At 40.9% G+C, this 12,835-nt stretch overlaps 1 protein-coding gene across 3 annotated transcripts in view; it reads left to right on the top strand.

The window, feature by feature from the left end:
* Window positions 1–12,835, top strand: part of LOC140278932 (zinc finger MIZ domain-containing protein 1-like) — a 107,689-nt gene that overhangs the window by 26,091 nt on the left and 68,763 nt on the right. For all 3 annotated transcript variants that reach the window (XM_072374056.1, XM_072374055.1, XM_072374057.1), the window contains exon 2: window positions 4,204–4,299. The gene's annotated coding sequence lies outside the window, so the exon portion shown is untranslated. The remainder of the gene's footprint in view (window positions 1–4,203; window positions 4,300–12,835) is intronic.

Raw genomic sequence — 12,835 nt, forward strand, 5'->3', positions numbered from 1 at the left:
TCTTTTCGTCTGAGCATTCAACTGTAGAAAACAAGACCATAAAAACCTCCAAGTTCTTGTATAGAAGTATCTGACAAAGATCAAGCTGAAAATTAATTACAGTATAACCCCCCCCTTTACAAATCATAGATTTCTTCATTTTTTTTGTTGTCCATTTTCTTTATTTACTCACCTTGAAATACAGAAGTGCATTAGAGAATAGGACATAAAAAATTAGATTAAATTGCTGAAATTGTGCCCGATGAAAGTAAATCAAATGCAGATAATAAAAAAACTGAAGAATAAAACTGTGAATCTGTTAGTTTTTGTCAACTAGCGTGTTTACTGATGGAGAAAAAAAAACTTCTGATAAGTCAGGGCTATGCGCACAAAACAATTTGTGAATAGATTGGAGACAGTCGAGCTTAAAACCCATCCATTTCCAATAATCAGTTGATCGATTAGCACATCCCTTGTTTAGGTGTTTAAAACCACCCTCCCATAACGCTCCCACCTCATCATGAAGGAACAGCCTTTTCTGTTGAAAGTGTCCTGCATTTACCATTTCTGATTTTACTTTACCCATCGCTGTTTGATGGCTTTTATGAGGCCGAGATCTGCGTCTTGACTCCTTCTCACACGTGCACTGCTTCTATGAATCAGATGACTATTGAACGTGTTGGTGTCACGTTGACTGTTGCTTTTCCATAACATTTTGAGACAGATACGTAGGTCAGACCTCGCAAACATATGGGATTGATTTTACATATGATCAGCTGTTCAGAAGAATCCGACTGGTTGCTTGTTTCAGGTTACTCACTGTTGTCATTGTCTTAATGAAGGGTGAGGAATACTGACAGAGAGTGACCAGTGTGTCAATGACTGAATGCCATCGCTTTAACAGACTGATGAAGTCATTAATGTTACGTATCTCAAAACGGCTTCAGTTGGTCCTGCAAGAGGATTTTTTTTTCTTTAAAAGGTAATTTTAAATTGATTTTTTACAGCAAACAACATAATCATCATCAAGGATGCAAAAGTCACCGCATGTTTTTCTGAGCGTTTTTATCACTTTCACTAATTGTTTTCATTGAGTCCTTAAAACCTCTTTAATCCCTTTCCTGCTCCATTTGTTCACATGCTTCATGTCCACGCGCTTTCAAATCCTACTGTATTCACTAGTTTAAATGCAAATGACGCCCACTGGGTATAACAGCCCCTGAGCGCTGGCTGGGTGGATGGGATACCGTGTGGCTTTCAAGAGCTTTGCCCATGGTGTTAGACCAGAGCCAGGTGAGAGTTTCTTCCCAGGTGTCCCTCTCATGGCAATTGTCCAGGCTTGGCGGGTGGCAACCGTCTTATAGCTCTTCTTCTGGCTTACCGGTGAAGTTCATGACCACTGTGCGCAGAATGAGATGTTTCCAGTAAAACTGTTGCCGGCTTGGGAGGAATGAGTCTGTCCAGCTCCAGTGACTGTAGCAACAGAGGGGATTTTGACTCCATGAGGACCCAATTAAACCTGGGAGGGCCTCTCTAAAGGAATAATAACAATGATAAATGCACCTCTGTGGTCGGTTTAAAAGAGGCAGGGAGAAATGTTTCATTGTGCTTGCCTGCCTTGACACAATTTACTCCAGGCTTCTGGTTTTTGCAGTATCAGGAGGAAAATCTCACCCTCTGAAAGTTTTGTTTTTGTTCACATGAGAAGCTTGGTATCATATTAAAAGCTCTTTGATGACATAGCTTTATGCTACATCGAAATCTACCTGCATGTGCTTTGAATTGAGTTTTAGAGTGGTGATGATGATGTTTTTATGTGTGGCAACCATATTTTCAACAAATTTGTATGTAGATATAATCAACATTTGGGGGAGTTGAGCAAAAAAAAACCAAAACAGGCCATTTGATAACATTTTGCACACAATACCTGACATTTCAGTTACAATTTCAGATGGTATCACACCAAAGTGTGTCATAGTTTAGTACAAACTGCTCACCAGAGCCAGGACAATAGTATTTGATTCTTGATTCTATTTGACATTGGGGACCATTTGAAACGTTCTGTCTGAACCCAAATCATGTTCTTTTCGAGCCCAGCCCAAGTTGTTTGTGTGACATAGAATTAACAAAATAGCATCTACAAACACAGAGCATTAAGCGAAAGTAAATCTTACTAAAAAAAAAAACAAAAAAAAACAGTCCCAAACGTTACTCAAACGGCAGCCTCAAAGGAAAAAGTGTTTGTTCTATTCCTCAGTCACCCATGAAATCTGTAAATGCTGACTTATCATGCTGTATCTGCACATGCACACACACACACAAACAATGTTTCATGCTTACACGTGTACTTTTCACGCACAGATGACTCAAAATGAGAAAACATTCTCTTCAAGTGGACCAATGGGTCGATTACCCACTTGCAACTCAGTGTGTTTTTCACTGTCAGAAGGTAATTTACAGAAAACTCCTTTAATTAGATAACAGGACACTGTATTTCAGATTTGCACTTTGCCTGCAGTTTATCAATTACTCCTTGTGGTTTTATACTGTCAGTCAGTCTTTGTCTGGGTGCTGGAGCCTCCTCTTCACCGCGCCGCAGAGCCCGTGTTATTGTACTTAAACAAATCAATTCTGTTGCAGTTGGGCTTTTTTTCCTCCATCCCCCGTCATTATGAACTGTTTGCAGTGCAGAGCACATTGATTTTTCACAGCCCTGGAAAAGCTGTTGATGAATAGCACAGAGGTATCTGGGGAGAATCTGGCTTTAAAAAGGAGGCACCCAGTGTCAGCCCCCTCCTTCTTCCCCTTTCTGTCGACCCATTGAGCCGCCAGCGCTCCTCCACTTTCTCTTTTCAGAGAGCAGTACTTCCAGCAGGGGAAAAAATGCAGCTTGAAAAATCTTCCAATCATAAAGAAAGAGGATTAAAAAAGCTCAAGGCGCAAGGGACCGCCCTCTCTCCATGAATGTGAAAACATACCTTGTTGTTTAGACAGTTTTTATATTTGGAGCATTAGCCTTGTAATTTCAACCTAAGCATGAGGTCAGGAGAAACCAGAGGAGTTCTGGCAAGGGAAAGAAATAGCATGACATAATGTGTATCACCATGCAGATGCCTGATGGAAATGATACTTCAGCATTACAGAGCTGTGGACAAAAAAAGTTAAAAGAATGAAAGCAGTTATTACATGCTCACATTCATACATTCACAAAGCAACAGCAAGTCCAGTCGTTTGTTTTTTTTCATTCCTCTGTTCAACGTACAATTCAACTCTGTGTAAATCTCATGACTTAGCATTTAGGACGGAGATGAAGAGAACCATTGCTGTTGTCCTAAAACGTTTCCTTTGACCCCACGGGAATTAGTCTAATGATCTTTGAACAATGGAGAATTTAAAGATAAGCTAAATGCAAAAAGAGAGCTCTGTTACCCTAGAATTGTTATCTGTAAGCACTATCTTAATCATTCCCTTTATGAAAGGAAGATTTACTCTTGACTTACCCTATAATGACCTTCTCTTAAGGCAATAATAGATTTTCACATTCAAGAGGACATTTTTTTTTCCATCCACATTTAAAGTTTTTATGCACTGAGGCCCTTCATCTATCTGATAATTCATCCATTTGTATTGAATCCAGCCAACAGTCATTATGTTAGTAACTTTTCACATTGATGAAACAGAAATATTGGTTTCTATTGGTTTCAGTGCAGTGCTATACTATAGCTGATTTATTGCTTAACTGAACTATATCTGATGCTTTCTTTACCTTTTGCACTTCACTTACAAATCAAGTGATGATTTTCAAGTGTCTGAATGCCAACAACTCTGCCTCTCAGGCAAAGTGCTAAGCGACAGTGATGGCCTGTCTTAATAGGCTTATCTGCCAATTGGGAGTGAATTGTGATTGTACCATGGCAGTGAACTTGCTCGGTGGTGGATGTTTATGATGCCGCTCTGATCATGTGAAGTATCGGCTGCTCTTTTGATTTGTCCTTCATGGGCACAAGAGCGTGAAGGAGCTTATCTGTGCAGAGAGGAAGAGTGTCACTGGCACAGATGGAAGCCACTCAAAGCCCAAAGGAATCTGGGAGAAGTGATCGACTTTGAATGGGCTTGATTTTTCACGAAAGAATATGCAAATGTCAAAAACTTCAGTGCTTGGAGATCGATGTATAATGTAACAGTGATTGATATATTTTCTTGTCTTCCCCTAATTTTCCTTAGGGATAGAAGAGGTGAGGTGCTGGAGTGTTTCTCCTGCTGTGTGAATGGGTGGGGGGGTCCTTCGTGGTGACAAATCAAGGACTGAAAACAACAAAGGTGGGTTTTCTTTTTCTTCTGTTTTTTTTTTATAGTTTTTTCTTGCATTTGTGTTGGTATATACAGAGCCCAGCTGATGTCTTGTGTTGAATTGTGCACCCAAATTTTAAACTTGAGTCTTGGATTAGTAGCGGGAACCGCGGTTGTTGAATGCAAGGTAGCAACTTTTGATGTTGAGGTGCTGCATTATGTGATTGCTTTAAAAACATCAACTACATAACCCTTTAAAACTGTTGTAACACTATATTCTCAAGCCATGTTTATTGAAATTGACAACACTACTGTAAAAGATCTAATATGTTCTCAGCTTTGTAGATGTAGGACCAGTATATTGCCAACTTAGCATCCTTTTTCCCAAGATGTAACAACTTTTTTTTAACACTAAAAACAAGTAATTTTGAGTTGAAACGGGGTCCTGTTTCCTGTTCCCATGAGAAAAGTCCATATGACTGTCACCCTCTTGTTGTAGTCACAACAGATTTTCCAAAACCTCAGAGTTCATGAAGCGTTTGCTGACGCAGCAGTAGGGTCGTTCCTCTGTGATTGATGGTTGGGTAGATCGGGTCAGAAAGCAGAGCAAATCTAATCTAGATGGGATAACATGTTACCGGCAAGCACTTTGTGTAGCTGACTTCCAGTATTGTATACGAGAGCCTACAAACTCGCAAGGCAGCATCATTTGTTAACGTGGTCTAGCTTAGCACTTCTGTTTCACCCACCTCAGTCATTATATAAGCTGTTCCTCAACGTAGAAATTTTTTTTTGAGCTTTGTCAGACCCAGTTAGGTGCTACGAATACACATTATGTGTTATGAATGATATAGTGCATCTTGTGTATTATATAAGTAGGCCTATGTTCAAAAACGCTTATTGTTGTGTTAGAAACAAAGGTAACGAGGTGGCTTACTTATAGCTTGCATGATAGCTGTCTTCAACAGTTCTTTGATGTGTTAACCAGTGAACAAAATGGAGAAGCAAGTGCATATAAACAGGAAATCCAAATGCACTTTAAGAGCTTCTGTGACTGACTAATATGTCAGAGGCTTGATAACATATTCAGTGTGGTAATTATGGTGTTATTTTCAAAGCAGCACAAAATATCAGCAACATGATTTCACCTCTTTGAATCGGAGTGGTGGATTTTCTTACTAAATAACTTGCGAGTGTGCGCCCAATTTTTGCCATTGTTTTGAACCCTCGAGATTTACACGGCTTTGTAAGGACATTCCAAAGATGCTGCTTTGCCTGGAATATTTCACAGATGGAATAAAACGGCTTAGCAGTGAAAACTGATATCAGCCCACCCCCCCACCACCATCAGTACAGCGATTTAAAGACCACATCTTTGTCTACTCTGACATCTGCTGTCCTATGCCATCCTCAAGTGTCTTTGGTAAACATGTGATGGCTGCCACTTGTGTGTGGCCAATGTCGACATGTTGGTTTCATCAGGAGCTCCTGGGGGGGCTGTGAGTAACAAAGTGCTAATGTTTCCTATGCACTCTGAGCATGCACACACACACACAGAAGGTCACGACAATCCTTTTTATCAGCAAGCAACAATACGCAGTATGTTGTTCAGTATACATTCCACTAAAAGTGAGAATTATCTAGTGAAGAGGGAATGTAATTGGTTTGTCCACCGTATTATACAATACAGCCATGGATGAGGAATTAGGACAGCCAGGACACACACACACGCACGCATGCACTCACTGACTAGATAAGAGGGGTTAATCTTGATTAAAGCAGTGTGAATGCTGAGAAATACGGTGCCCTGACAAACATCTGCCTGCCACACAGCTGAGTGGGATAAACCAAAGTGATTATTGTGGAAATGTCAGGCGAGGTAGACAGTGATAGCAAGTGAAACGGAGGGGGATGTGACACAAACGGGGACATGAAATGAGAGCTTCGCAGTCGGTTCTCTACCTGTCAGTGACAGACTTTTCTCTTGCACTACTGCTTTTGTTGGGTGGGGGGCAAGTGAGGCTTGCTTGAAAGGCCACAGTAAAAAATGTATAAATGAAAAATGCGACATCTGAGGATGGCCATATTCCAATATTTTAAACTCTGCAGTTAAGAAGTATTATAACATCATTCTTCATTCATTCTTTTGTTATTCTTTAGTCTTTGGAAATTAGAATACAAATTCTACTTTAAGGGTTCATGAAATTGCTTGTCTTGTTTTTCTTTTATTTCACTGATCTCTGAAGTTTGCTGGGTTGGTCTATTTCTCTGTGGCACCAATGTAGGCCCTAATGAGTAACTGCTTTCTTCTGTTAAATGTGAAGGTGCACACATTCTGTTAACTTCTGTAAAGGAAAAAGGGGGAGGAAAAAATCCCCTTCCTGTCAGTGGTCTCTCTTTCTCTCTGTTCTTGTGAGATCTGGAACTGATAACTGAGAGGCCTCTGGTAACTGAACAGGAAGGAGAGAGGGCCTGGCCCCTGGGCCCCTGGGCCCCTGCCTCTGCACACATGTCCACCTCCCCTCCTCGGGCAAACAAAGAGAGCAGAGCCTGCCACTTAACTTCAGGTTTGAAAACATTCAAGCCTATAAGGAGGAGAATAATCACTTGCAAGAGTTATTTCTTATACTGAGAAGATTTTTGTTGAATATGAAACAGAGAAGCATTTTGATAGAAAAATGAAAGACTATGGCCAAATTAACATTTTGCAACAGTTTCACACCCACCACTCACAATTTCCTTGCTCCCATTGCCAGTGTTAAGTCAAGTACGAGTGAGTTAAACAAGTACATAACTTGGCTGTTCATTTGTAAGTTTTTCATTGTACAGGGAAACGTGTTTCTACAGTGGATATGACAATGAAACTTTGAATCTGAATCTGAATCTGAATGAGAAGCTGTCACAAACTGTGTGCCATGATTCTGTTCTAATGTGTTTCCTGAAGCTGGAGCTTTACTGGAAGGCCTGAACATATGCTACAGAGCATCAGTTTTGTGAATATAGCAAAAATATGTTCGGACCACTAAGCTGTTGCCTGAACAGTACAGGACGGAGTTGAACTCTAAATGCTGCAAGATTACACATTGTGTGTGAAAGGGGCTACACAAGTGCTTAATTGAACAAGGCGATTCAAGGATTTCACACAAAGTTTTTGTGTCACCTTGACTCAAAGGTTCATTGTTGACATGAAGCAGATTTGGGATTGCCCTGTATAGAGCTGTACGTGGGCATGAAGAGATAACACAGGGTTTCCTTCTTGCACTGCGTTGGGAGATTAATCTTTTGTCTTATCTTTTTTTTTTTTTTTTCTCAGACCTTAATAGTAATGTGGATTTTCACTGCAATTTGAACTTGTATTCTTCACAATATCTGCAGGTTTGTGCAGTCTTTTTCAAGACGGCAGTGGGGGTGGTATGCCCCTGAGAAAGCTCAAGATAACGTGCCTGGGTGACAGTTGAATTATTAGCCCATTAGTCAACACAGAGAAATAAGGGTGGATGAACAAACCGTCTGTCAAGAAAGCATCTTTTTTAGTGCGGATAGCCCTCCTTAACCACCACCCAGAATTCTTGTTGTTCTCTCCCACTGATGCTGGAACTGCAGGGTCAGGGCCAGAGAGCACAGCCGGAGCCATCCTGGTCTTCCTTGTTTTCGCGGATGACCCGTGTGCCTATCCTAGGAACGGAGCAGCATAACAGCAGCAGAACTCAGTGTACTTGACTAAAAATAGATGCACTGTCATCTCCGCTTTCCCTTGGACACATACAAACAGGGACGCCTGCACTCTTGCTTCCACATGCACCTCAACCTGTTGCAGGGACATGTCCTCAGAGGTGACGGTGACCACTGCTAACTTGTCGGTGTGTGTTTGATTGACAGGGCGACTGCAGCAGTACAGTGTGTCTGTGTATTCAGGACAGATGTTCTCCGCAGCCCGCTCTGAGGGGCTGAGTTGACGTACACCAGGAGTAAGCCATTAAACAACACTTGGCTCTGAGATTAACTTCCCCACTCTGGTTTGATCCTGCTGAATCAAACCTTTACATCTCATGAGTCTTTGTATAAGCTATCTGCCTAGCTCCACACAGAGAAAGACACTGGAAAGAAAATGATAACTATTAAACAAATTAAGTAGTGCTTGCTTCCTTTGATTCTAAATGAAACCTGATATCCCTCTGACGTACCATTCACGGATAGCTTGTCAATTTCCTGCTTATGATGAATGGCCTGAATAAGCTATGCTTCATGAGCGAGCAAATTAATTAATGACAGCCTGTAATATATTTAAGAACACTTGGTATCGAGATGTCTGCTGGTGAATCGTCTACCTTGCCTCTACTTTTTTAAATGCGACCACTTTAACCTTTGCTCTGCTTTTTGCTACTATTGAATTTCTTTGTCAGTGAAAGCAGCGGCTGAAGTCTCATCAAATTGTCACTTCTTTTTTTTTGGACCATGACCCAACAAGCTTGGCTGGGAACCACACAGCTTCTGTTAAATGTTCTATTTGTAATATGTCTCGATAAAGCTAATGAAAAGATGATAGTGGCTGCGCTGCAGGGCCTTTGTACTGCAGTGGAGGATCGCAGATTTTTGTACACCATTTTGGATCAACTTATTTGACATGTATAATTACTTGTGCTTTTGAGATATGAACTTTTTGCAGTAATTGCTGTAATTGATATTTTTGTCAAATGAAAAACCGATTTGGTCAAAGTGATCATCACTCTCCAAGTGCCAGTGGAGGCTTGATTGAATCTGAGCTTGTAAAAAGGACAAAGTGCAGTGATCGCATACAGGTACAGGTATACTGCGTTTACTCCATTTTATAAATGAATCCTCGCACGGTTATGTTTTAGCCTCAATAACAAGAATTAAAAGACAAACGATGATGATAAAAAAAAAAAAATTGCACTCTAAGTGTGTACACTGTCAAGCCTTTATGTCAACTCTGCAGTTTCTCAGTTTCATCGTTCTCATGGTTTAGATTTCTCTGCAACAGACAGCTGCTCTCAGCTTAAAAAATCTACAAGCTCATTCCACGCTACCAGTCAGATTCAATTTCAACGGATGCTGTACATTCATGGAGCATGAATCCATCAAATTGCTCTTAGAAGTTGGTGGAGACCAAAACCCGAGCTAAAAGAGCCCACATTTGGAGCTTGCAAACACAACTCCAAATTAGCGCTAATGTTGCTCAGTGAGTGGAAGTGTAGAGAAATGTCTTTTTTTCATCAATTTGCTGTATCCACTTATTTACATGTCAATTCCCATCTTGTTTCCACCACTCTGACGTGACCCAGAAAAACACTTTTATTACATGTTGAAGGAAAGTGTGCTTGCTTGCACAGAGCTAGAAGAGAAGGTCGATGCTGTTCTTGTGTTGTTGGTTCAACTTGGGATAGGAAAACACTTAGCCAGGCTTTCTACGGAGTTACTGTTTTGTAAGTGTGCTCTACAGTGGGTGTGATGACTGTTAATTGTTATATCTCTATGTACCCTGATCAAGGGTTTTTTTCAATGCCAGATCTTGTGAAAAAAATCAGGAATTTACAGCAAGTAGGCTGATAGTCATTCATTTCGAGCTTGGATGGTTCTATTTTTTTTATTATTTTGTGTGGGTTTTTTTGTTTTGGATCAAAGGTGATGATAAGGACGATGGTTCTGAGGGAATGATTGAGTCATCTGGGCAAAACAGCTGTTTTACATGCCGCCTCTCCCTCTATTATTGGCTGATTATGACGAGTGCAGACTGTAAGTGAGTGCAATTGACAGTGGAGTTTGAGCTTCCTCTGGGAGGACGGAGAAAGAGAAACCAAGCAGAGGGAGGCAGGCAGCAGGGTGGCCATAAAACATTCATGCACCTGGGGACTCTTTGCATAAGAGTAACATGCTCAGCCAGTAATGAAATAAAGAGCAGAGGACTTCTAATGGCTCTGTTTGTTCTTTAATCTAGCTTTTTATACGCTGCATTAAAATTGCATACAGGGATATAATGAGAAAATATTAGTTACCTTTTGAATAATCTAAATCTGGTGAGCTGCAAGATAATTAGGGCCACGAGTAAGTGGCTGGTTATAGCTGAAAGCTGGACAGCAGAAGATGAGCTATTCCCAGCCCTTGACGGATCTACTTGGAACTATCGATGTGATGACAGCGTGCCAAATGTGGACATCCCCAGTTGCACTGGTTTAACATTTGTCCCTCCTAAACACCATCTTGTAGCCGCAAGCTTACTGGGGGACAGAAAAGGCGAGAGGGGACCAGAGGAATGGCAAGATGAAGAAGAGTAAAAGCGAGAAGTAATATTTAGACAGCTGCACGTGTAGAGTCATCCATCGCTGTATGTAGAATGGAGGGAAGAAATGAAGAGATATTTTGGTGTCCTCAGCAAGGCCTCAGACAAACTCCTGCTGCAGTATTGATGTCACTGCACCCTCCTGACAGCACACTGTAAATCACAAGTCACAGTTATCTATAGATTTACAAACACCTGCTACCTCGCTCCCTATGCCACTGCAGTATATTATCTATCTGAGCTGAACAAACAGAGAACCTGCTCAAACATTTTTTTTAAGGTTATACATCGGAGAGCGCTATCTGGGAGCTCATTGTCCACGTCTCTGTCTCAATGCCATAACTGTGGTTGTGCGAGACAGCTGGTCACATGTCTGCAGTCCTGTGCTAGACTGGCCCTGTGCCTTGAGGTGGTGGATGGCAGCTGACTGCTCTGATTCACTGGGAACTCGACTTGTGCGCTGTATGTCTCACAAAGGATTGACTCATGGGCAGTTGACGCAAGCTTTTTCACTGTCCATTTTATTTGAACTTTTTGTTTGACTCCTTTGTTGCCTCTATGCCTAGATGAAGACACTACTCTTTTCTGTCATACTTTTAGGCGTACGAGTGGTCGGTTTCCCTCACGTAACGTGTCTTGCCCAAGAGAGGATGTGAACAGCAAGTCATTCTTGTAACTTCTTCCCACCTGACATGCACCAAACACCACCACCACCAAATTGCACAAGGTTTCAAGTCTTATTAGTTAACAAGTGGACAAGGTTTTATAATCTTTTGGTGAAAATAATATTTGAACCCCGAGTTGAGTGCAAAAATCACATTATGAAGTGCTTCGCAGATAATGTACTTAATAAAATCAGGGAGAAATAAACAAACAATAAAAAATTAAAAAACAACAGTAGTTTGAAGCATTTTAGCAGCATGAATGCAGGACTTTCCCCTTGGGGGTTGGGGTTTGAGTCTAGTGTGTCCCCCTTGTTTTTTCACTGATTTTTTCCTTTAGATTGTGGCTCAGGTCAATGTGTGAGTCTTGTTTTTAAAGTTTTGTTCTCAGATTTTGTGGTTAAGTTAAGGCATCAAAAGAACTTGGTTAGGGCCAAACCCCCCCTTCTTTTTTTCTGGCTTCAAATTTAATAACTTTAATTAAACATCAAGGGGTCTTGGAAAGACTGTCTCAACATGTCACAAGTGCATCGACACTATCTGTTAAAAGAAAAGGATAATGAGAGAATGAATAAAGACTCAGGAAATCATGGCGATGGACACTGAAAGCTGCTTTGACCTATACACCTTGTAAGAACTGCAGTGCTGTGTTAGTGCGTCATTATTTTCTGAACACTGTTCAGCCTAAAATATATTCTACCAGTGTGGCACCTCATTACACTACGCTGCATGTTGATAAGTCAATCTCATGTTAGTGCAGTGGGGGGGACGGGTTGTTGTTGTTGTTTTTTTTTCTTTGACCCACCATCTGTCTGAAAATGGCTATATATGGAAACACTGACATTTATAGATGTAAAGATAAAAGATAATGGTAGACCTGTATGCTCCTCCAGCATTGTATGTTTTATATCTGTGTTTTGTAACCCTTTTTCTTTTTTTAATCTCTTTCCTATTCCTTCATGTGATCACCTCTGTCTGACAGAAACAGCGTACAGAAACACAGCATTAAATCTCTACCTGCGGTCACTCCCGCTCCCCTATCATGTAATAACATGTGCAACACCCGTGCAGCAGCCACTAATTGCTGCTGGATATTAGAGCAAGGTCTCTCAAGACACTGACCTTGCTTTAGCCAATCATATCAGAGTGTGTTACCAGGCTGAGCTGTGATCAGAGGAGTCCCCCCAGCATGAACTGGAGGAATCAATTATTCAGACTGGCTGCTTGCACCTTTTACTGGACACCATGTTTAATGACATCCATGATGGCGTCTATGTGAGAGATTTATTGTGATGTGAGATCAAAGCAGAAAAGACACAAAAGACAAACATCTTTTTCCAAATACTCCTCTGTGTTCTTAATCCAGGATAGTCAGCTTTTGCGGCAGTAATTGGGCAATTTAGCATTTTTTCAATTTTTACTATTTAGATTAATATTATAAACAGTGTGTAATAGATGCATATGGTGCTCTGATGTATTAGAGGCATGCAGCAAAAGAAAAACTGTCAAGGATTGCAGCTCTCACAGCTTTTGTGTGTAAACCGCTGTAAATAGTGCTGAGCACCAGCAAGGTTACTGACTCTAGTTGCATCTGCATTATGCTAAT

Source organism: Leuresthes tenuis, unplaced genomic scaffold (assembly GCF_036924035.1).
Source record: "Leuresthes tenuis unplaced genomic scaffold, fLeuTen1.0.hap1 SCAF_20, whole genome shotgun sequence".
In the NCBI taxonomy this organism is placed as follows: Eukaryota; Metazoa; Chordata; class Actinopteri; order Atheriniformes; family Atherinopsidae; genus Leuresthes; species Leuresthes tenuis.